The sequence below is a fragment of the Aethalodelphis obliquidens genome, unplaced genomic scaffold, assembly GCF_003676395.1.
Source record: "Aethalodelphis obliquidens isolate GAN/ISIS:26980383/991018 unplaced genomic scaffold, ASM367639v1 scaffold79, whole genome shotgun sequence".
Taxonomy (NCBI): Eukaryota; Metazoa; Chordata; class Mammalia; order Artiodactyla; family Delphinidae; genus Aethalodelphis; species Aethalodelphis obliquidens.
Genome location: NW_020838023.1, coordinates 3,871,945 through 3,894,714, shown reverse-complemented (window position 1 = coordinate 3,894,714; position 22,770 = coordinate 3,871,945).

The following is a 22,770-nucleotide window of genomic DNA, read 5'->3' as shown; positions in this document are numbered from 1 at the left end:
AGGACAGGGTTAAAGGAGCCGCTGATGCGGGGGCTTCAGCTCACTCAGGCCCTGGGGGAGGGAGGGGCACGGAGGGCGGGGCGAGCCTGCGGCGGCAGAGGCCGGCGTGAGTGCGTGAGGGGCGCCATGCGTTCTCCCAGGGTAGTCGTCCCTGGATCCCGGGACCCTGGCAGTGGCGGGCTGCACAGGCTCCCTGGAAGGGGGGTGTGGATAGTGGCCTGTGCTTGCACGCAGGCTTCTTGGTGGCAGCAGTGCCTTAGCGTCTGTTTTAGCCGCGGCTCTCGCCCGTCTCTGGCGCTCCTTTAGGCGGCACTTTTAATCCCCTCTCCTCGAGCACCAGGAAACAAAGAGGGAAGAAAAAGTCTCTTGCCTCTTCGGCAGGTCCAGACTTTTCCCCGGACTCCCTCCCGGCTAGCCGCGGCGCACTAACCCCCTGCAGGCTGTGTTCACGCCGCCAACCCCAGTCCTCTCCCGGTGCTCCGACCAAAGCCCGAGCCTCAAGCTCCCAGCCCCGCCCGCCCCGGCGGGTGAGCAGACAAGCCTCTCGGCCTGGTGAGTGCCGGTCGGCCTTGATCCTCTGCGCGGGAATCTCTCCGCTTTGCCCTCCGCACCCCTGTTGCTGCGCTCTCCTCCGCGGCTCCGAAGCTTTCCCCCTCCGCCACCCGCAGTCTCTGCCCGCTAAGGGGCTTCCTAGTGTGTGGACACCTTTCCTCCTTCACAGCTGCCTCCCACTGGTGCAGGTCCCCTCCCTATCCTTTTGTCTCTGTTTATTCTTTTCTCTTTTGCCCTACCCAGGTATGTGGGGGGGTTTCTTGCCTTTTGGGAGTTCTGAGGTCTTCTGCCAGCGTTCAGTAGGTGTTCTGTAGGAGCTGTTCCACGTGGGGATGTATTTCTGGTGTATCTGGCTTCTGAATAACTAGGCCTCAAAATGCTTAGCCACTTGATTCTACCTCAGCCCGTTTTTAACTCAGATATTAATCTTTGTTACATGTGTATTTCATGGTTTTGTGCTGACGTATATTTCTGTATGATCATGTCTTTTCCTTTTCTACTTTCCTTAGGTGCATGAACTGGAATTGAGAATGGCGACGTACTTATAAACATCCTTTGACTTCATCAGACCCATGTTCTGAATCTGAGTATGAGAAGACGACTCCTGTAAGTAATTAACCAAGAGGCACACTGCCATCTTGGGTCACTTCACCCCCACAGGAGGGACTGAGAAGCTAAAGTAAAAGAGGATGCTGCCTGGGCATGTTTGATTTTTTTTATTGTTGTTTTTCCATTATAAATAGAAAGAGACAATAGAACCGGAAGGAATTCAGCTAAGGAAACATTCTGTGTTAATATGACCCACTTTCATGAGAATGGAGTAACATTCATGAGAATAGCCAAATGAGGGCCTTTCCAAAAGGAGAGATGTGAGAAAAACAGCCTTTAAACCTAGAGTGCCAAGGAAAAGAGGGGAATAAAATTAGGAGTTCAAGCCCCCTGAAGATTTAAATTCTGTGAGATAAGTAGGTGTGTGAAGAAGCTAAAAGTAGTTTTGTTTCTTTTGTGTACACATTTGATTTGTGTTAAGAACAATTGGTGCTCTCATATAATTAAAGCAGTTCTGACATTTTGGTGTGTTTCATTGTTGGGCTGTGCACAGAATGTTCCTACTGTCTTTGTTAGTGTATTTTGAATAAAGATGGGTTTTACATTCATTCTGACCTTGTGATACTACCTTGAGTTGCACAGTACTGTATAAAAAGATAAAATTAATTTACAATGATCAGTCTTGGCTATTAATGAAAATATTGCTTTTGCCAAGAGGAAATGCAGTTTGCACTATTTAAACTGAGTGACAGTTTAGCCTGTTAAAATTATTTTTATAGGGGCAATGTGGCCTCAAGAAAAATCTGTTGTCTTGTCGTTCCCATGGATATGGGCATATTACTTATGATCTGAAAATGTTTGGGGGAAATAAAATTAGTGACATTTGTCAATATTAATCTAATCCTCTCTTGATTACAGTCTCTACAGAAGAGGGACACAAATATGTGATTTTTTTAAAAAAGAATACTTAGTTTTTAAAATAGCATATATTTGTCTTTGGAATTGATTGTAGTTTTTTCTTCCAAGAATACTTCCTGTACTGTGCATGTTTGGGGGGGGTAGTAAATTAAAGTAACAGTTAGTCTTCTGCGATTCATAGCATAACAATTCAGCAACTTCACATAAAACCTCCAGAATGTGGCCAAGAAATTTTTAAGGCATTTGAGTGGCCAACATTGATGTCATAAAGTACATACACATAGTTCAGATAGTTCCTTATCTGAGATCATCACAGACCATCAACCAGTGTTTATTGAAATCTAATTCATCAGTGGTTATTGTAACTTCTGTGAGTGTGGAGGAAGTTGATTAGACAAAGCAAAGAGACTTCCAAAATTTTTTTAGAAACACACAGGAACACTCTGACCCTAGAAAGTTCAATCTTCATTTATTTAACAAATATTCATTAACTAGGACTATTGTAAGCATGGGGTTTGGAGCAGGGAACTAGAAAGGCATGGTGCCTGCCTTTGTTGAACTTCATTCAAATGGAGAAGATAAACAATAAACAAGTAAACACATAAGCATGTAAATCCAGCTGTAATAAGTGCTACAGAAAATAAATCAGAAGGGCTAGACAGTTATTAGGAGACATTATTTTATATAAAGTCATCAAGAAATGTCTTTCTCATAGGCATTCCCATGGCTCCCCCAGCAGTAGCCCCAGTGGCCCCGACCTGCCTGATTCCCCCTGCTGATGTCTAGTGGTTTAATTTCTGTCTTTCCGTCTAAGGCAGGATACAAGGGCCTCAAGCCCTGTAACTTCCCACATTTGACATTGGGTTTGGATGTTTTGTATAGTGTTTTTTTTGTTTTTGTTTATTTTGTTCTGAAATTAAAGTATGCAAAATAAATAACATGCAGTTTAATAAATGACAGATAGGGCTCAGGAGTTACCAAGGCTACCATAGTGGTATCCCAAAGGTCTGAGATATTATGTCCCTTGCCATGGCTGCAACATGTAGAGGTGAGGAACAGTTATAAGATGCAACGTGGTAGTAATTCTCAGGTCAGGCCAGATAGTTATATCCAGAGCCAGACAAAAAAGTGAGAAGGAACTGTAATAGAAAACCAAAAGAGACCATGGTGATCTAGGGACACATCAAATGTCATGCTCACCAAAAAGAATATATGTGTAAATGCTTTTTTCAAAAAGGGATGCTGCCTCTGTCTTAGAAGTACTTGGAGTTAGGACAATTGGCCCTAAAAAAAAAAAAAAATCCCTGTAAATCATCCAACAATTGCTCTTCCTAGAGACCTTGAGTCATCAAGGAAAGATTAAATCAGGTTGAGTGTGTACTGCTTGAAAAGGTGGGGAATCTTATTTTACTAAGACTTCATCCTCTGCAGAATAATCAGTTTCCTGAGAAATCTCAGTTCCCTGGGAGTTCTGATATCTGTGATTATACAGCTGTTTGTGTTCCCTGAACATAAGAGTGATAATACTGGGAAGGGTAGAGAGGAGTCTGTTGAAATTAAGTGGAAGAAGTTTTTTACATTATTGTTAACTGAAGACCGTACTTTACTATGATCTCCGTAGCTTTTACCTAATGTCCTTTTTTTTTTTTTTGTACCAGGATCCTATCCAGAATATTACGTCATATTTATTTATCATGTATTCTTAGGTTCCTGTTGGCTGTGACAGTTACTCAGACTTGCTTTGTTTTTGATGACCTTGACAGTTTTGACAAGGACTGAGCAAGTATTTTGTAGGACACCCTCTTTTGGAATTGGTCTGATGTTTTCTTTATGACCGAACTGGAGTTATGGGATTTGGGGAGAAAAACCACAGAGGTCAAGTGCCATTCTCATCAGATCATATCAGTGGTACATGTTCAACCTGACTTATCACCGTTGATGTTAATCTTGGTCACCTGGCTGAGATACTACTGGTCTGATGTCTCCATTTTAAAGTTATTCTTTTTCCTCTTTTCCATATTTTACTCTTTGGAAAGAAGTCACTATGTGCAGCTCACACACAAGAAGGAGCAAGTCTTCTTCTACCTTCTTAAGGGTGGGGTATCTACATAAATTATTTGGAATTATTCTATAAGGGGTATTTGTCTATTCTCCTTATTCAGTGAACTACTTGTATCATTATGGACTCATGGTTATTTATTTTATACTCTGAGTTATAATCCAATATCATTTTATTTATCTTTTTGCTCAAATTATTCCAGCTTTGGCCGTTGGGAACTCTTTCGGAAGGCTCCAAAATCCCTTTGACATAGCTCTATCAATTAAAAAACAATTTTTTTGGAGTACTTCCTTAGTTTCTGGTAGTATAAATACTGCAGGCTTATCTTGAATATTTCCTATCTCAGTCCTAGAAGCAGCTATTTTTCCAAGGATGCCTGGTTCCTCTTATTTGAGAATGGTATTAGAAACCAAGACCTGAGCCATAGGTGTGCTCCTTGCTACTGAGATATTCTTGGTACAAGGCCCTCTCAACTGAGAGCAACAAAATATATGGGTGTCTATTAACCTGTGTATATACACACATCTGTACATATTCTCTTTGCAGCCATCTGTATATATATTAAGTTAAACGTGTTTCTCACTGATGTCTCCCACTCTAATCCATTACCAGATGGATCATTCTAGCATTCTCCCCTTGCTTTTCTCTAACTTCCCACCCCAATGGTGAAAAACCTGGCCTCCCTGAGTCTGTCATCCATACATTTAATGGTTCATCCCAAATATACATACATAGTGTTTTCAGAATTTTTAACCCATACCCCATTAGGACGCAACTTTATCAGCTAGAGTAGAGAGATTATATACAGTTCCTTTGCTTTTAGTTTTACTCCACTCATTTGTAGCATCACTTATGTCAGGCCATTTTCCCATCACCCCCTTCAATGTTACTTCATACATTTGTAAACAAGTTTGCTTATTTTGTCACATTCTGCATTCTATTTTTTGTATCTCCCTACCCCCCCCCGCCACTGCTCAACCTCTTAAATTATGTTTTTTGAATTTCATATATTAAGCTTCACTCCTTGTGCTGTTAAAGTGCTATAGATTTTGACCAGTGGATAAGTTTCATACAGAATGGTTTTATTGCCTTAAAAAAAATTCCTTGTGCTTTACGTGTTCAACTTTCTCCCTACTCGCTGAATGCCTTGCAACCACTGATATCTGTACTTTTGCCCTTTCTACAATGTCATAAAGAAGTATGTGATATGAGGGCTTTTCAGACTAGCTTCTTTCACTTAGCAATATACATTTAAGATTTATCCATATTTTTAAATGACTTGATAGCTCATCCCTTTGTTGTCACAGAAAAAGATTACATTGTCAGGGTGTAGAGTTTGTTCAACCATTCACCTATCCAAGGACATCTTGGTTGTTTCCAGTGTTTGGTGATTACGAATAAGGCTGCTCTAAACATTCGCATGCTGATTTTTGTGTGTATATAAGTTTCAAATCACTTGGATAAATACCGAGGATTTCGGCTGCCAGATTGTACAGTAAGACTGTGTTCAGCTTCGTAAAAAACTGCTGTGTCTTCCCAAGTTTCTGTACCGTTTTACATGCCTAACAGCAATGAATGAGAGTTCCTGTCGTTCCACCTCCTCACCAGCAATTGATATAGTCGCCTTTTCTTAGATTTCAGCCATTCTAATAGGTGTGTAGTGGTATCTCGTTGTTTACATTTGCATTTCTAATGACAAATGATATTGAGCATCTTTTCCTATGCTTATTTGCCATCTGTGTATCTTCTTTGGTGAAATGTGTGTTCAAATATCTTGCTGCCATTTTTCCTCTGGGCTATGTGTTTATTTATTATTGAATTTTAAGGGTTCTTTTTATATTTTATTTTAAAAAATACTTTTATATTTAAAAAGGAAACCTGATTCAGCAAATATTCCCATGTACATAAAAGTAAAATGTACCAGTTAAACAAATCATTGGTTTTATGTGTCAGTGTACACAAGAGGTTGATTTGTGATTCTGGTAGTTGTTCTTCCTTACTGTTTATACATTAACTAAGTATTTTTGTTAACGTCCATTGCAATCCTAAATAACTTTGATTTAAACTTTCCTCCAGTCTTCTTTCATGTAAACTCCATGAGGCCAGACTTGATCTATTTCGTTCCACTCTCTATCTTCAACCGTTTGGAATAATAATCACTCAGTATTGGTTGAATATTGGTTGAATGAATGAATGAATGAATCTGAAAATGGAGTAATATATCAGTTGAGTGTAGAAATAGTTTAACATATTCACTAAATTTTTTCAATTATTTTGAAAAAGTAATTGACATCATATGGAAACACCACTGCCAGCAATTTATAAGATTGCCTATTTCCAAGTAAAGCAAATTCTGTCCTAAGAATTTAAGGGACTGTATTGGTTTTAGATAGGCATGCCCAAAGGAATCTGATTTAACCATGCAATTTAAGACAGTGGACTTTGACAGTACTTTCCTTTTTATATCTTTGTGTGTGCATTCATAAAGATACAACTTATTTAATATGATGAGAAAATGTTTGTCATGTGTGTTACATTTATCAAACAAAGAATACATTTGGAAACACGATCTGGTTAGCATGAAGGTCATTGAAAGAAATATTTACCTGGACCAGCTTTCAAGTGAGTACCATTGTTTTGGTTATTGTATTCAGATACACTTGCATGTTTTAGGTGGTGGCTGAAATTATCTGCAGCAAACCTTGAATCTTCCTGTTTAAGGTAATTTACAATGCATGCTTCAATTTCCAAATCAGGAAGTAGAACATACTTTTGATAAAAAGGAACAAAGACAAATATACTGTGAATTCAAATAGCTAACTGATCTTCATGGGAGAAATACATAGTGAGATCGAAAGATAATATGGGCAGTCATCTATCTAATTTGTATTTATCTGCCAGAATACACATTTGAGTGTTAATCTTTGAAGTAACTGAAAACTCTATCCAATGCTTACTTATTAAAATGCTTTAGCAGATTACGCTGTATGAATCTCTATACACTGCTCTACCCAACTGCAGGCATTTAAACTACTTAGCTCCTTTCATAAGCTTCATGGTAACATTTAACCTGAGCAGACTCAATTGATATTATTTATAGAAGTATCAAAAATTGGTTTTGAAAGATTAGAAGTATCGACTTTACTGTGCTTTTGTTTTCTTATATTCATATAAAAAGATATTCAGACTCAGTAACATAGAAATATGTGACCTATTGATATAGCAAATACACAACATGAATGAATTTCCCTAGTAACTGCATATTGACAGGACACTGTCCATAATGAAAAGAATTTTGCTTCCCTTCAGTGTATTTGCTTGAGACTGGCGTGGGATGTTGACATACCGTATGTTTCTGGGTTGTAAAAATTTTTAATCGCTTATTGTGTTCATCCATGAGGTGAAAGTGACCATCTCACTCAAGCCCATTATCCAAATTAGAAGCCTTTGTTCCGTTCGTGTTTTGTTGGTAGACATTAACACAGGCACTATGAACGTATTGGAGCTGAAAGAAATGGAGTGAAATTGCTCACACCATTACTTTAAATTGAAATGCAGACAGTTCATCTGCATAGAAGTCGTGAGGTCTTTTTACCTGAAAGATTAAAAACACCAAATAGCAAAATGTAAACAATAACAGAAACCCACTAGATTTTACAGCAGCATTTTTCTCCCTCAGACACTGTACCTGTATAATGATTTTTGAAAATCCCTTATATTCGTCTCTAGTTGCTTCAGAACCTAATTGGAGCCTTGGTCTGGAAAACCAGCATTTTGAAATGAAACTCATGTCCCCTTAGAACAGAAGTTGTACTCTTTTTCTATTTTCTTGTGTTACTATAAATTACCTTTTTAGCTCATTATTAAAGGAAAAATAGGTATGCATCATTAGTCAAACACTAATGATCCTACAGTAGGAGAGAAAGCTTGAACTAACCAACTTTCTACAATCAAACTACTTCTGTTTCAAGAAAGCTTTTCATGATCCTATATAGGTGTTTACTTCAAAAGATGATTTCTTAATAATACTAACTTTTTAATCTGCTTCAGTGTAAGAGAACGTTAGGAGAAAATATGGCATTTTATAACACAAGCTATTTTAAAGCGGATGGGCTCTGTCAGCCTCCAAGACAGTTTCTGCGCTTGTTCCTGTAGAAATCATAAATGTGCCAGAAACCGTGGGGATGTCATGCTAGCCAGATATAATAAAACATGGGACATTTTTCATTTTCTGAGAACATGATGATGGTCATAGCTATGCTTTATACGTTCCCTTCCACAAATCAAATATGCAGAGTTGATAGTCAGCTCTTGAATCTTTTTGAGTGTGTACCACCCACTTACAGAATCACAGAAATATTCTAAATCTTATATCTTAGTTTTCCATATGGGGAAACTGAGGCTCAGCTGATGACTAAAAAAACTGAAAGAACTATGGAGGGGGACTTTGACAAATTCCTTCATCACATTTCCTGCCTACGAGCCTTATATCCCTAGATCTGCCTTCCTGTGTTATCATCAGAGGTAATTATGCATACTCCCATCTAAATCTAGTCACTCCACTTGTGTGTCAGATCTTAAACCCTCTTGCCTACTCATGGGAAGCACTGTAGCAATTCTCACCTTCCTTTCTGACATCATTACCCTTTGGTCTCTACTGAACCATTCCCAATTCTCCTATCTTAAAAAAGTAAATAAAAAAGGATCTTCTTCCAAATTCTCTCTTTACTTGCCTTATAGAGCACCATATGCTCTCAGTTTTCTTTTCCTTGTGCTTAGTGCTCTACTGCAGTACAGATCATCCTCTGGCTCCCTGACCTCATAAATGTCAGAGATGTACCGAACTTGGGCACTGGTCCCCTCCTCTCCTACGTTCACTGTCCTGGTACTCTCATCTGGTCTTAGAGCTTTAAAGATCATCTATTTGATGACAACTTCCACATTTACATCTCCCAGCAGCTTCTCTATTGAAATCCATTCTTGCACATCCAACTGACTACCCAATTATCTCCATTTGGATGTCTAATAAATGCCCCAAATCCAACAGACAGTAACTGAACTCTTGTTGGTTTTTGTTTTTCCCTAAAAGCTATTCCACCACAGTCTTCCCTTTCTCAGTGGATGGCAACTCCATCCTTCCAGGTTCCCAGGACACAAAGTTGGAATCACTTTTGACTCTTCTGTTTCACTCACGTACGACATCTAATCCATCCAAAAACTGTGGTTTCACCTTCAAAATATATCCATTGTAAATCAACTGTACTCCAATATAAAATAAAAATTAAATTAAAAAAAAATATGTCCAGAATCCAACTGTAGATCACAATTATACTGCTGCTACCCCAGTCCAAGTCTCCATCGTCTCTGACCCAGACCTCTGCAATGGCCTTCTAACTGGTCGTGTCAGGTCTAGGGACTTGCCGCCATGGAATTTACTCTCAACACAGCAGCCGGAGTGAGTCTTTAGACACATGTGAATCATGTTATTCCTCTGATGAAAATTCTTCAATAGCATTCCATTTCCCAGAGTCTGTGTAGGGATATACATAAGTAAGGATATGATTAAATTTGAGGACAGTCTACTCAAAATTCCAAGGTATCGTGGAAGGGCATAGGCAGTCACCTAACTGAATGTTGGAGGACCACTGTATCCTTCTCAGAAAAAAAGTAGCATACACTCTGTGAATTGAGGCATAAATAGATGTTACCCAGAAACTGAATGGTAAGGCATGGAGGCTGAGGGATCAGCACAGAACACTCAAATATTTGAGATTGTATAATGTGTCAGCACTTTAAAAAATGTAAATAGTTTACATCTATTTAATCTTCCCTACAAACCTTCCAAATAAGAAGTCTTATTATGTTTATTTTACAGATGCTGACAGTAACACACAGGTAGAGCAAGGATTCAGATTCACACAGTTCCTCTTTAAGAGTAAGGTACCAACTACCGTAATTGGAGAAGTTAGTGAGACTCAGATCCTAGAGAGCCTCAAGGTCCAAGTTAAAGATTAGACTTTGTCCTAAGAATCATAGGAGATATTTTTCCTACTTTGGACTGATCAGTAAAAATGAACTGGGCAAGAAGAAATTGCAGAGTACTATCTTAGGTTTAATAAACTGCCTAGATTAAAATAAATCTGACCTCCTTTAGTGGACTTTGTGAAGTCCCTTATAAATTCTAGCTCTCTGGCCTCATTTCAAGCCATTTGCCATTTTTCTTTTCCCCTACATCTCTCACCTTTGCATCTCACCTAAACTGTACTCTAAATATTCTTGCGGGTACCTTCCCAGAAAAGTGTGCCCATGCAGAAAAACTGCATACATTTTCACAGTTTCGACAGATGGAAATCCTCCAGCCTGGGTTAAGAGTTCAAACTCTAAAAACTTATTGTTTCCTGACTCACCGCTTCTGATTGATTAGGTCTCTGGTCTATTTCCTTTTCCTAAATAAAAAAAAGAAAAAAGCAATTCTCTTCTCTACATAGGAGCAAATTACCAAATTACTCAGTACTCAGTTTAAATATCATAGATCTGGGAAATTTCTTCTAAGTCTTACTTTCCTCACCAAATGGGTATAGATAAATAGCCATATGTTATTCAGAATGGGCTAAGTTATGCTATACTGTCGAACCACCTGATCTTGGGGCTTCACGCATCAGAGGATTTATTTTTTTCTTCTGTGCAAAGGCCACTGTGAGGCAAACTACTTGTATCTCATTTTGCTGAAATTTCAACTCGAGGCTTCCAATTTGCCATAACAGGGAAAAAGAGAGATGGGGAATGAAACTCCCGCTTAAAAATGCTTCTGCTTGGACCTGGAACATGTCATTTCTGCTTTCACTGCAATAGCCAGAACTTGCAATATGGTGGTAACAAAATGAGGTTATGAGGAGTATATGGGGCAGTCAGTAGTGCTTCCACAGGTAATGATTAAACATGAAGTAGCAGTCAGTTAATCTCTTTTCCAGCTCTTGGCTCATCTTGTGATACTTACGGGTTTAAGTCTCTGTATCTTCCTTGGAACTATAAGCTCTTTTATTTATTTATTTATTTATTTATGCATTTCATTTAAACAATATTTTATTCTACTATAAGTATTCCTTTTCTTTTTTTAACATCTTTATTAGAGTATAACTGCTTTACAATGGTGTGTTAGTTTCTGCTTTATAACAAAGTGAATCAGTTATACATATACATATGTCCCCATATCTCTTCCCTCTTGCGTCTCCCTCCCTCCCACCCTCCCTATCCTACCCCTCTAGGTGGTCACAAAGCACCGACCTGATCTCCCTCTGCTATGCGGCTGCTTCCCACTAGCTATCTATTTTACATTTGGTAGTGTATATATGTCCATGCCACTCTCTCTCACTTCGTCCCAGCTTACCCTTCCCCCTCTCCATATCTTCAGCTCCATTCTCTAGTAGGTCTGCAACTTAATTCCCATCTTGCCCCTAGGTTCTTCTGGCCATTTTTTTTCCTTATTTTTTTTTTATTTTTTAATTTTTTTAGATTCCATATGTATGTGTTAGCATACGGTATTTGTTTCGCTCTTTCTGACTTACTTCACTCTGTATGACAGACTCTAGGTCCCTCCACCTCACTACAAATAACTCAGTTTTGTTCCTTTTTATGGCTGAGTAATATTCCATTGTATATATGTGCCACATCTTCTTTATCCATTCATCTGTCGATGGACACTTAGGTTGCTGCCATGTCCTGGCTATTGTAACTAGAGCTGCAATAAACATTGTGGTACATGACTCTTTTTGAATTATGGTATTCTTAGGGTATATGCCCAGTAGTGGGATTGCTGGGTCATATGGTAGTTCTATTTGTAGTTTTTTTAAGGAAACTCCATACTGTTCTCCATAGTGACTGTATCAATTTACATTCCCACCAACAGTGTAAGGGGGTTCCCTTTTCTCCACACCATCTCCAGCATTTATTGTTTGTAGATTTTTTTTTTTTTTCTTTGCGGTACGCGGGCGTCTCACTGTTGTGGCCTCTCCCGTTGCAGAGCACAGGCTCCGGACACGCAGGCTCAGCGGCCATGGCTCACGGGCCCAGCTGCTCCGCGGCATGTGGGATCTTCCCGGACCGGGGCACGAACCCGCGTCCCCTGCATCGGCAGGAGGACTCTCAACCACTGCGCCACCAGGGAAGCCCCCAGCTTTCTTTTGATTTCCATTTGCATGGAGTACCTTTTTCCATCCCCTTACTTTCAGTCTGTATATGTCCCTAGGTCTGAAGTGGGTGTCTTGTAGACAGTATATATACAGGTCTTGTTTTTTTATCCATTCAGCCAGTCTGTGTCTTTTGGTTGGAGCATTTAATCCATTTACATTTAAGGTAATTATCTATATGTATGTTCCTATTACCATTTTCTTAATTGTTTTGGGTTTATTACTGTAGGTCTTTTCCTTCTCTTGTGTTTCGTGCCTAGAGAAGTTCCTTTAGCATTTGTTGTAAAGCTGGTTTGGTGGTGCTGAATTCTGTCAGCTTTTGCTTGTCTGTAAAGTTTTTAATTTCTCCATCAAATCTGAATGAGATCCTTGCTGGGTAGAGTAATCTTGGTTGTAGGTTTTTCTCCTTTATCACTTTAAATATGTCCTGCCACTCCCTTCTGGCTTGCAGAGTTTCTGCTGAAAGATCAGCTGTTAACCTTATGGTTATTTGTTGTTTTTCCCTTGCTGCTTTTAATATTTGTTCTTTGTATTTAATTTTTGATAGTTTGTTTAATACGTGTCTTGACGTGTTTCTCCTTCCTGGACTTGATTAACTATTTCCTTTCCCTTATTAGGGAAGTTTTAAACTATAATCTCTTCAAATATTTTCTCAGTTCCTTTCTTTTTCTCTTCTTCTGGGACCCCTATAATTCGAATGTTGGTGCATTTATTGTTGTCCCAGAGGTCTCTGAGACTGTCCTCAATTCGTTTCATTCTTTTTTCTTTATTCTGCGCTGCAATAGTTATTTCCACTATTTTATCTTCCAGGTCACTTATCCGTTCTTCTGCCTCAGTTATTCTGCTATTGATCCCCTGTAGAGAATTGTTAATTTCATTTATTGTGTTGTTCATCCCTGTTTGTTTGCTCTTTAGTTCTTCTAGGTCCTTGTTAAACGTTTCTTGTATTTTCTCCATTCTATTGGCAAGATTTTGGATCATCTTTACTATCATTATTCTGATTTCTTTTTCAGGTAGACTGCCTATTTCCTCTTCATTTGTTAGGTCTGGTGGGTGTTTGCTTTGGTCCTTCATCTGCTGTGTGTTTCTCTGTCTTCTCATTTTGCTTAACTTACTGTGTTTGGGGTCTCCTTTTTGCAGGCTGCAGGTTCGTAGTTTCTGTTGTTTTTGGTGTCTGTCCCCAGTGGCTAAGGTTGGTTCAATGAGTTGTGTAGGCTTCCTGGTGGAGGGGATTGGTGCCTGTGGAACTATAAGCTCTTAAAGGGCAAGACGACCATTTTATCTTTGTGTTTTTCCTAACTCCTACCTAGTTTAATTGAAGTCTATTCAATTCAATTCAGTTAATGTTGTTGAGTTGCATTTATTAGGCATGGTTTGTATTATAATCCAGTTTCCCAGAAAAGAGACACCTAGATAGAGATTAGCATGAAGGAAATTTATTAAGACATGTTCTTGGGACCAGTAGCTATGGGGGAGTAAAATCAGCACCTCTGGGCAGTGGGAGAGTTTGGGCTCTGATGCAAGCTCAATGGAGATCTCCAACTGACTCTACTGGAAATCTAAGCTGAAATAGCTCTTTAGAGTTGTCCCAGTTTGGGGCTGAGTCCAGTTTTATATGCCAACCTCAGCCAGTCACTGAATTCAGGCTGCCACAGAGACGGGGGGTGTGATCTTGAACGAGGATGTCCAGTTCAATTGAAGGCAACTTCCAGAGGAAAAGTCCTTAGTTCTAAAGGGGAGATCTGGATATAGCACAGTGTCCACTCCCATTTAACAAAAAGTAGGGGCACCTCATTGGATAGTGTATTTAAACTGTCCTATGTAAATAAATACTGTGTTGTCTTAGTATGCTAAGAAAACAGGCATCATAGCCAATAGCCTAATGGACTCCTATTTTAAACTACTTGACAGTTTGGGGCTTAAGAGTTTTGTGACTTTCAGTTTATTCACTTTGGTATAAATCAAATTTTATTGTAATTTTCTAACCCTACATTCAGGACTCAGTATAAGATTGGTTTCCTAAACGGTATAGATAAATGCCACATTTTCATCCTAACATGTATTTACATCCACAGCTATTCAGTTGTGTGGGTAATTTAAGCCTCTGAGTTGGGAATTGGTTTTGCACCTTTTTATCTATTCAAAAATACTTCATATGAGCAAAAGCTAATGTCTAAACAGAATTTACTCAGCAACATAAAAATATGTTATGCAAAAGTAGAGCCAGAATAGAGTAACCGTTAGCTTTTTAATAGGCTCCAATAAATGAAAATGAGATAGGATTGACAGCATTTAAAGTGACAGTCCTAACTTTATGAATGCCAGGCAAATGTTTTTTTGTGATACTGCATAGTTTATTTAATTCTTTTCCGTGTTTTATTTTTCTGCCTTTAAAATGGAGATTAAAAAGCTTAAAATAAAATCGTATGTGATGGGTAAGGTGTGGATGCTTCAAACTTCTCAGATTGGATTTGTCTTACAAATACGTTTTATAGCTTCCCTTTGAATATTCACATGTAGAAAGCAGCTGCATTACAAACACACAGTTGTGTGCTTTGGGCCAGTTAGTTTGAGGGCAGTGAAATAAAAACACCAATATGATAAGCCTTTATAGTAGAGTTGCCTAGAGCTTTTTAGGAGAGACAGATGTTTGAGCACAGAGTTTACCAGTTGAGAGATACTATAATAGATATAGATTCACAGTAGAGCAGGAGCACATTACAGGGAACAGAAATTCTGTATGTGAGAGTGTTTAAAAATGGTGAAGTAATAAATTTTGCCACGTAACAAACAATTTCAAAATTTTAGTGGCCTACAGCAGCAAACATTCATTTTCATGCTCATAGTTGTGCAAGTCAACTGTGGTTCCGCTGGTCTTGGCTTGCAATGTCTGGGCCAGGCTGGACTCCAAGCTTCCTGTCAGGATCAGGTCTGCCCCAAGTATCTTCATTTGTACACCTGGCTGAAGGGGAGTAATTACTGAGGTGTTCTCTTCTCACAGCAAATCACAGCCATGCAAGAGGACAATTGCACATGTATATTTAAAGATGCTGCTCACATCCCATCCACCCATTAACATTTCATTGACCAAAGGAAGTCTAACGGCCAAGCTCAACATTGATGGGCCAAGGAAATACACCCCACCTACACTAGTGGCAAGGACTGCAAAGTCACATGGAGAATCCAAGGATGTAAATTCTGTAACAGATATATGATTAAAGATTCTGGAGCAACAGTCCAATCCTTCATAAAATTTCAAAGGAGACTTGACATATTTGAGCTGGGTCTTGAAGGATGAATAGGAGTCTACTAATAAAACTCCAAACTGAATCCAACTCTAACATCCTACTCTGCTACTTTTCCTACAACTTTAAGTTATTTATTTTGAAAAAATATGTAATTGCTTTATTCTCTTTGAATAACCACCCTCTACAACTATCTGAAACTTGTTTATACTCAATGTCATTGTCAGACTAACTTACCTAACTTCTGGCATTGCTCAAGTTCTAGATAAGCTTCCCTCCTGTCTTCCAAACGCTTTTGCTCACTGTCTGTGAAGCTTACGCTTGCCTTTGAGACTGCTATATCTTATGCCTAGGTGTGTAGCTTTCCAACTTTCCCTTTTATTTGCAAATCTTCAGAACAACTAATGTGCTCGGTATCTGCCCTGATACTTTCTTGGAGAGCTGTGATTTTTTTACATGATACTTCTGCTATTTTTCAGTATTCATTATCTCTATAAATATGCTATCTTTTTTATTCTTATATTATAAGTAATTTCTTTGTTTTATGTATAATCCAAATATCTCTCTACCCTTCAATATAAATCATCTTAAATTGACTCTTCAAGAATCCTTTGAATTGACTTATAGCTAGAACTTTTGATTCTGTGTAGTCATTTTTTCCCTATATGCTCAGCTGTAAATAATACTAAATCTGAGGAGTAAAAATAATAAAATGCAATTGCTTCCCATTTTGTATGTTCCTTGCGTTCTCTCTTATTATTTATAGTCATATTTCAATTGCTGGGTTATTTGAAGGCAAATCAGCACCATTGCTGGTTCCACATCCAGTTCCTGCCTTTCTCTGAGGAAAATAATCTTTATGAGAAATGAGAAGTTACTGAAAAGAAACAACTCTTGGAAGTAAGGAGTTAACAGAATTTGTAACAAAAAGCAGTGCTAACAAGAGATGAGAGGCTGTGGAATTGAGATCAGCAACCGGAAGAGATCATTGAGATTCATGAATGTAAGAGAAACACTTGCATTGCCAAGGAAAAATTAAAAATTGTTGTCAAGTTCAGACAAACTATTAATGCATATGTAATGTGGAAGCACAGACTCCTGGTAAGAACTAGCCTTAGGCAATATTTCGTTTTAAAACAGAATAGTTTATATTATGATTCTACAAATGCATGTTGTCTAAATATTTTTGTTAATTGCAGAATATTTCAAGATAATAAGGATCATCAAGTGTTGAAAATGTAGTGATTCATTTGACATTGGAAAAAAGGAAGTACAAGCATTTTAAGTATAAAAATTAAGGCTGTTCTGGATTAGAACTACATTCACACCTTGGAGATCAGCAGAAATAAAGGTCCTTCAGCTCGTAGAGAGTAGGTAAAGAATTTTCCTGAATATTTTGAAGCACAACTGGAAGGAAAACAGAATTTCAGTTTTCTTTCTTCTTTACCAGTATTTCTACAGTGCCTTATGCAAAGCTTTTCATATAAAATTTCCAAAACATATTGAACAGTTGGATATTTATTGAGTAGCTCTATGTTGAGCATTGGAGTGGATAAGGAAGAAAAAGAGTACACAAAGTTTTACTCATTCAACTTATATTTAGTAAGCAGTTATTATGTACTGTTTTAAATGCTGGGATTCAGTATTATGAACCAGGCAGGAAAAGTCCTTGATCTCAAGGAGCTTACATTCTACTTGGGTGAGAGATAAACAACAAGCAATAAAAATGCAAAACAAAAGAAACAAGCTAATGTTAGATCATCATCATCTCGAGCTATAAAGGAAATAAAGAAGGTAAAGTGATGCTGAGAGAAGACAGGAATTGGGGAATCCCCCTTATACATGGATGGATCAGTGATCAAGGGACAACTTTCTGAAAAGGTGCCACTTGAGCTAAGACCTCATAATGAGGAGACAGCTATTTGTGGAGCCATTGGGGACAGTGGTTCAGACAGAAGGAAGAGCAAGTTCAAACTCACTGTGACAGAAGGAAAGCTCTGTGGGTCTGAGGAACAAAAAGGAGGCTGCTATGACTGGAGGGTATAGAATGTGGTAAATGAGAGGGGGAGTCGGGGACCAGAATATTAGAGCCTTGTACCTGAGGCAAGCATTTTGCATTTTATTTTAAACACAATGGGAATCCATCAGGGGGTTTTTAGGAGGAGGGGGTTATATAATTTAATTTACAATTTCAAAAGTCATTCTGACTGCCTTTTGGGGAAAGATTTGGAGGGGGAGTGGGGGATGGTTGAAAACTACCAGTTGTTAGGAGTCTATTGCCCATAACCAAGGCCAGAGATCACGATGGTTTGGACTGGGTTACAATGGAAATAGATTTTAGGCACATTTCAGAGATAACTGACAGGTCTTGCAGATGGATTGCATGTGGATGGGAGGAAAATTGAGTAATCCAGAAAATTTCTGCTGTCTGGAATTATAGGTCTGTTGGATGAGGGGTTATTTTATGAGATGGGAGAGACTTCTGACTGAAAGAAACTGCTTTTTGTTGTGGAAAAAAAAAGCAAAGAAATAATGGTTAAAGAAAGTTACAGTTTAGCTAGCAAAGAACACACACATATATACACATGATGCTAAAGGCAAGTTAAGAAGTAGCTAAATAAATTATAAGACACTGAAGGAATACAGAGGAAGCGCTTATTCATTCTGAGTGAATCCTTTCACGTGTGTTTGACTGTGTTTCAGAATTTCAAACTTGAAATGATGTAAATACCAAAAGCACTTAATTGTTTCACATTGCCTGAAATCTGGATGTACATGTTTAGTCCCACCACTCAATAATATAAAAAAGGTCAGCTAGTACTTTTTTTAGCTTTTCCCTCATGGTTTCAAAATAACTGAGGTAGCTCTAGCAACATATTCTCACATGACAGAACCTCAGCTGAAGAAAGGGGATGGGAGGAAAAAAGAAGCCCATTTCGTGTTGGCTTTTTCTTTTAATCAGGAAATTTTTTTTTCCTAGAAGCCCTCTAGCTGATACCTATTACATCTAATTGGACCACGTACTCATCTTTGGATCAAAAACTGACAAAAGGAAACTAAATTGACAATATTGATTGAGATCAATCATAATTGAGCTTTTGAGTCTGGGGTCATAGCTGCCTAAAAGTAATAGGGATTCTTCAAGCAAAAAAAAGGACTATTTGCCACATGGGTATGATCAGAGACCCAAAGATTCAGTTTTTAGCTAGGCCTTCAGTGATAAAGGCAAAGTTGTTATATTTGCAAGCTCGCTATATTCCAGGCTAAGTTGAATGCCTGGCACATGGTAGACAATCTATAAATACATATTATTAAATGAATAATTAATATATGTTTGTTGACTGGATCACCACTTATACGTGAAAAATACAAGAGGTTTTATGCAAGAGGTCGGAGTGGCAAGCTAACTTGTTCAAGCTAATTCAGTAATAAATGTTAGAGCAAGATGCAAACTCAAATGGCTTTTGTTCCAATGCCTGGACTCTGCTCATTGAGGTACATTGATTTTCACTAAAGTCTAATGGTACAGTTGACTACACAACCCTAGAAGGACACTAAATCCAAGGTCTGAGAAAGGGGAGATTCTCAAGTAGAGTCAAGAAATCTTAGGAAACTAGCCACACAGTTTTTTTTATTTCCTTTAATTCCTTTAATTTACTTTTGAATTATTTCATTTGCCTTTGGCAGAGCACTTCAATAGCCCACCTCTCAAACTACCAAAACTATAAAAATTTTGCCTCTTTCTTGATCTTTCACAACCTCTTAACATCCACACAACTGCCATGATGATCTCTATTTCCTTGGTTTCTCCCTATTTTTCAAGTTTATCTGTCCCATCATATCCTTATTTTCTTCTCCAACCACACTCGAACTTGTGGTCAATTCTGTCAACTATTCTCTCACAGGCAGACATACTTCCCTCACTGACTGACCTTCTGGATCAATTACAAACCTGTGTCAAACCAACTTCCTGTTTCATTTCTTCCTCTGACAGAGCCACTGAAAATGGTAGAGAGAATCCCATAAAACATATTGCCCTGGTACACTAGAAATGGATGTTCCCCATCTCATTGCACCCTTCAGTCTCATTGAGCAATTCATTTGTTTGTATCCCATCACCAATGCTTCTGACTTCCTAGAGTAACTCTTCCAAATCTTTTTTTCCCCTCCTCAAGTCCCCTTCTTTAGGACTTTTACAAAACTGTTGTGTTTCTTCTTCTTGGCACATCGTAAAATTGTTCTTTGCCATCCTCTTGGTTTGGCATTGCCATGTTAGAAACTGAGGTGTGACTTGGTCAATGAAATGTGAGTGTCACTATATGTGGAAGTTTTGAAAGCCAGTTCACCATGTTCCCTTTTCCTCATTTTAGTGATCAAGCATGTGTCAAGCTGGAGCCTTCATAAGCCTAGTCCCCAAAGGACTTTGATAATCTCTACCCTCCCAGTGGTCTATGTTGTACATGAAGAAGAAAAGCTTTTGCTGTGTTAAGCCATAAAGAGTTGGGATTTGTTTGTTACCACTGCATAATTCAGCCTATCCTGACTGATAGAACCACTTTATAGAATTTCACATAATCTTCCCCTTGAAATTTCTTTTTTGGGTTTTAGCATTCCATTATCTTCCCATCCTTAGGCTATAATTTTTTTATTCCTACTTTTCAGTCCTCATGATAGTTTCCCTCTTTTTCCGCTCAGCTGTCTTCTTTTTTCCTTCTGCACAATTGTGGATCAGCGCATTTACCGTCAATTCTTCAACTTCTATCTAAAACCTAATAACTCTAAAGTTTGTAACTCCAATAAAAACCTCCCCCCAAATATTCAGATCCACATGTCCAAATGCTATAGACAATTTTCACCTGGATATTTTCCTCAACTTCAATTTTTCTCTAATTGTTCTCACTAAAGAAATTCTTTCTTTTAAATTCCATCTCTTTGTAAATGTTCCTTCAATCTACACATATCCTAAACCAGAAATCTGGAAATAATCATAGTTTTATTCCTCTAAGTCACTCCAAATAGCCTGTCATTATATAAATTCTACACCTGAAATAGTTTTTTTTATCTTCTTCTTTGCCTGTTCTCCTTCTGGGACTGTACAATCCTAAGCCATGACAATTTCAATAGCCTTCTGAAGTCTTCCCCTCCCTCATCAAGGGCACACACTGCTGCCAGAGTTCTATTTATAAAATATTGGTTAGATCACATAACTCTCATATTTAAAAATGACTCTGAAACTTTATTGTCAATAGCACAGAAACTATATTTCTGGCATAGCATAAGAAGACCATCAAAGACCATTCGTGTCTAAAATCACCTTTCTCGGGGGGTGGGGGGTGGGGGATGAATTGGGCGATGGGGATTGACATGTATACAGTGATGTGCATAAAACTGATGGCTAATAAAAAAATAAAATAAAATCACCTTTCTCTAATTGTCTTGCACCTTCCAATAATATTTGTGTAGAAGTAGACATATATTTCTTGATACATTTGTTTATGATATTTTGTCATCTGGAATGACCTTTCCCTCTTCTTTTTGAATGATGACCACTGAAGTCTTTAGCAGCTCTTCCTCTGACGAAATGAATGATTTCCCCTCTGTGTTTCAATGATGAACTATAAGTAACATTTACTGAGCAATTGCTACCTGTATTAGTTTCCTAAGGCTATGCAATAAATTACCATAAACTTGATGGCTTAAAACAACAGAAGTTTATTCTCTCACTCTTCTGGAGTCTAGGAATTTGAATTAGGTGTTATCATCGTCATACTCCCTCGAAAAGCTCTAGAGAAAAATCATTTCCTGCTTCCTTGTAGCTTTTGGTGGTTGCTGGCAATCCTTGATGTTCCTAGGTTTACAGATGCATCATTTCAATCTCTGCCTCCGTTTTTCACATAGCCTTACTTCCTGTGTGTCTCCTCTGTGTCTCTGTATCCATGTCTCCCTCTCCTTTCTCTTATTGTAAAGACACCAGTCATTTAATTTAGGGCTGATGCTAATCCAGTATGACCTCATCTTAACTTGATTATATCTGCAAAGACCCTATTTCCAAATAAGGTCTCATCCACAGGTACCATGGGTTAGAACTTAAATAAATATATATATATTTTTTTTTTCGAAGGGGAGGGCACAGTTAAAAACACTACACAACCTTTTAGCTTTGTGCTGAGCACTTAAGGCATGAGGTTCAACCATACAAAATTGCCATTTTTGTAGATCAAAACAAGGTGATTCTTGACAATTTCGTATGGTTCAATCCAATATTAACACATTGAGTGTTCATAAATCTCTATCAGGGGACACTACTATTATTCTCATATTAAGGGGAGGAGACAGAGGAGGTTCATTAACTTGCTCCAGGGCATATAATTAGTAAGTGATGGAGCCAAAATGAAACCTACTGAGCCGAGCTCCAGCATGCACTCTCTTAACCATTATAATATGTCACTCCTCTGCCCACATTAAATCTTGTGTACAGCTCTATTATATCATTTATCAGATAGCTGACATGTCTGTTCCCCTTCATTCTATTCTCTGAGCTGCTTTAGGAAGTTCTATTCACTACGTTTTCCCAACCCTAAAGATAGTGCCTGACATTAGATAGAAAACAAATGTTCCTTGAAAAAAAATAAATGAACACATGGTCTGGAAAATGTTTACTCCTCTAAAGAAAAAAGAGAGGTACTTGGGAATAATAAAATTTCTTACCTAAACCCAGCCATTACATGTTACTAAGGACAATATAGTCATGACTGAGAAGCTATTGGGAATTCAGTCATGGTCTCGTATGACAGAGCTGCAGCCTCTCACCCTCATTCTAAAATCGCCCCATCTCATTCTCAGCTCCAGTTCTACCATTGCAAGTATTCCCCTCACTCTGCCTTACACTTAAATGACAGTTAAACCCAGATTAAGCCAAAATAAATTGATTCTTTTCTCCCACCTGGGAGAAAAGAATTACTGAGATTTAATTTCTGAAACTATTTTTCTTTCCTTTTTTTTCCAAATGTCAATATGTATGTTTTAAATTTCAAAGTAAATGGAAATGATTTTTCTAATTAAAGAAAAATTGATTAGAAGTATATTAATGAGTGATTATTTAATAAAAGGAGCAGTTCTGCTCTAGGGTGTAATAAGCTAGAACAGCATCACTCCCAACTTTACAATGAGTATAAGAGCCAGATTAACTTCAAATTCACAACTCTTGCTGATCCCATCAGAGAACTGAGGTGGCAAACAACTAGACCAACATCTGAGGAGA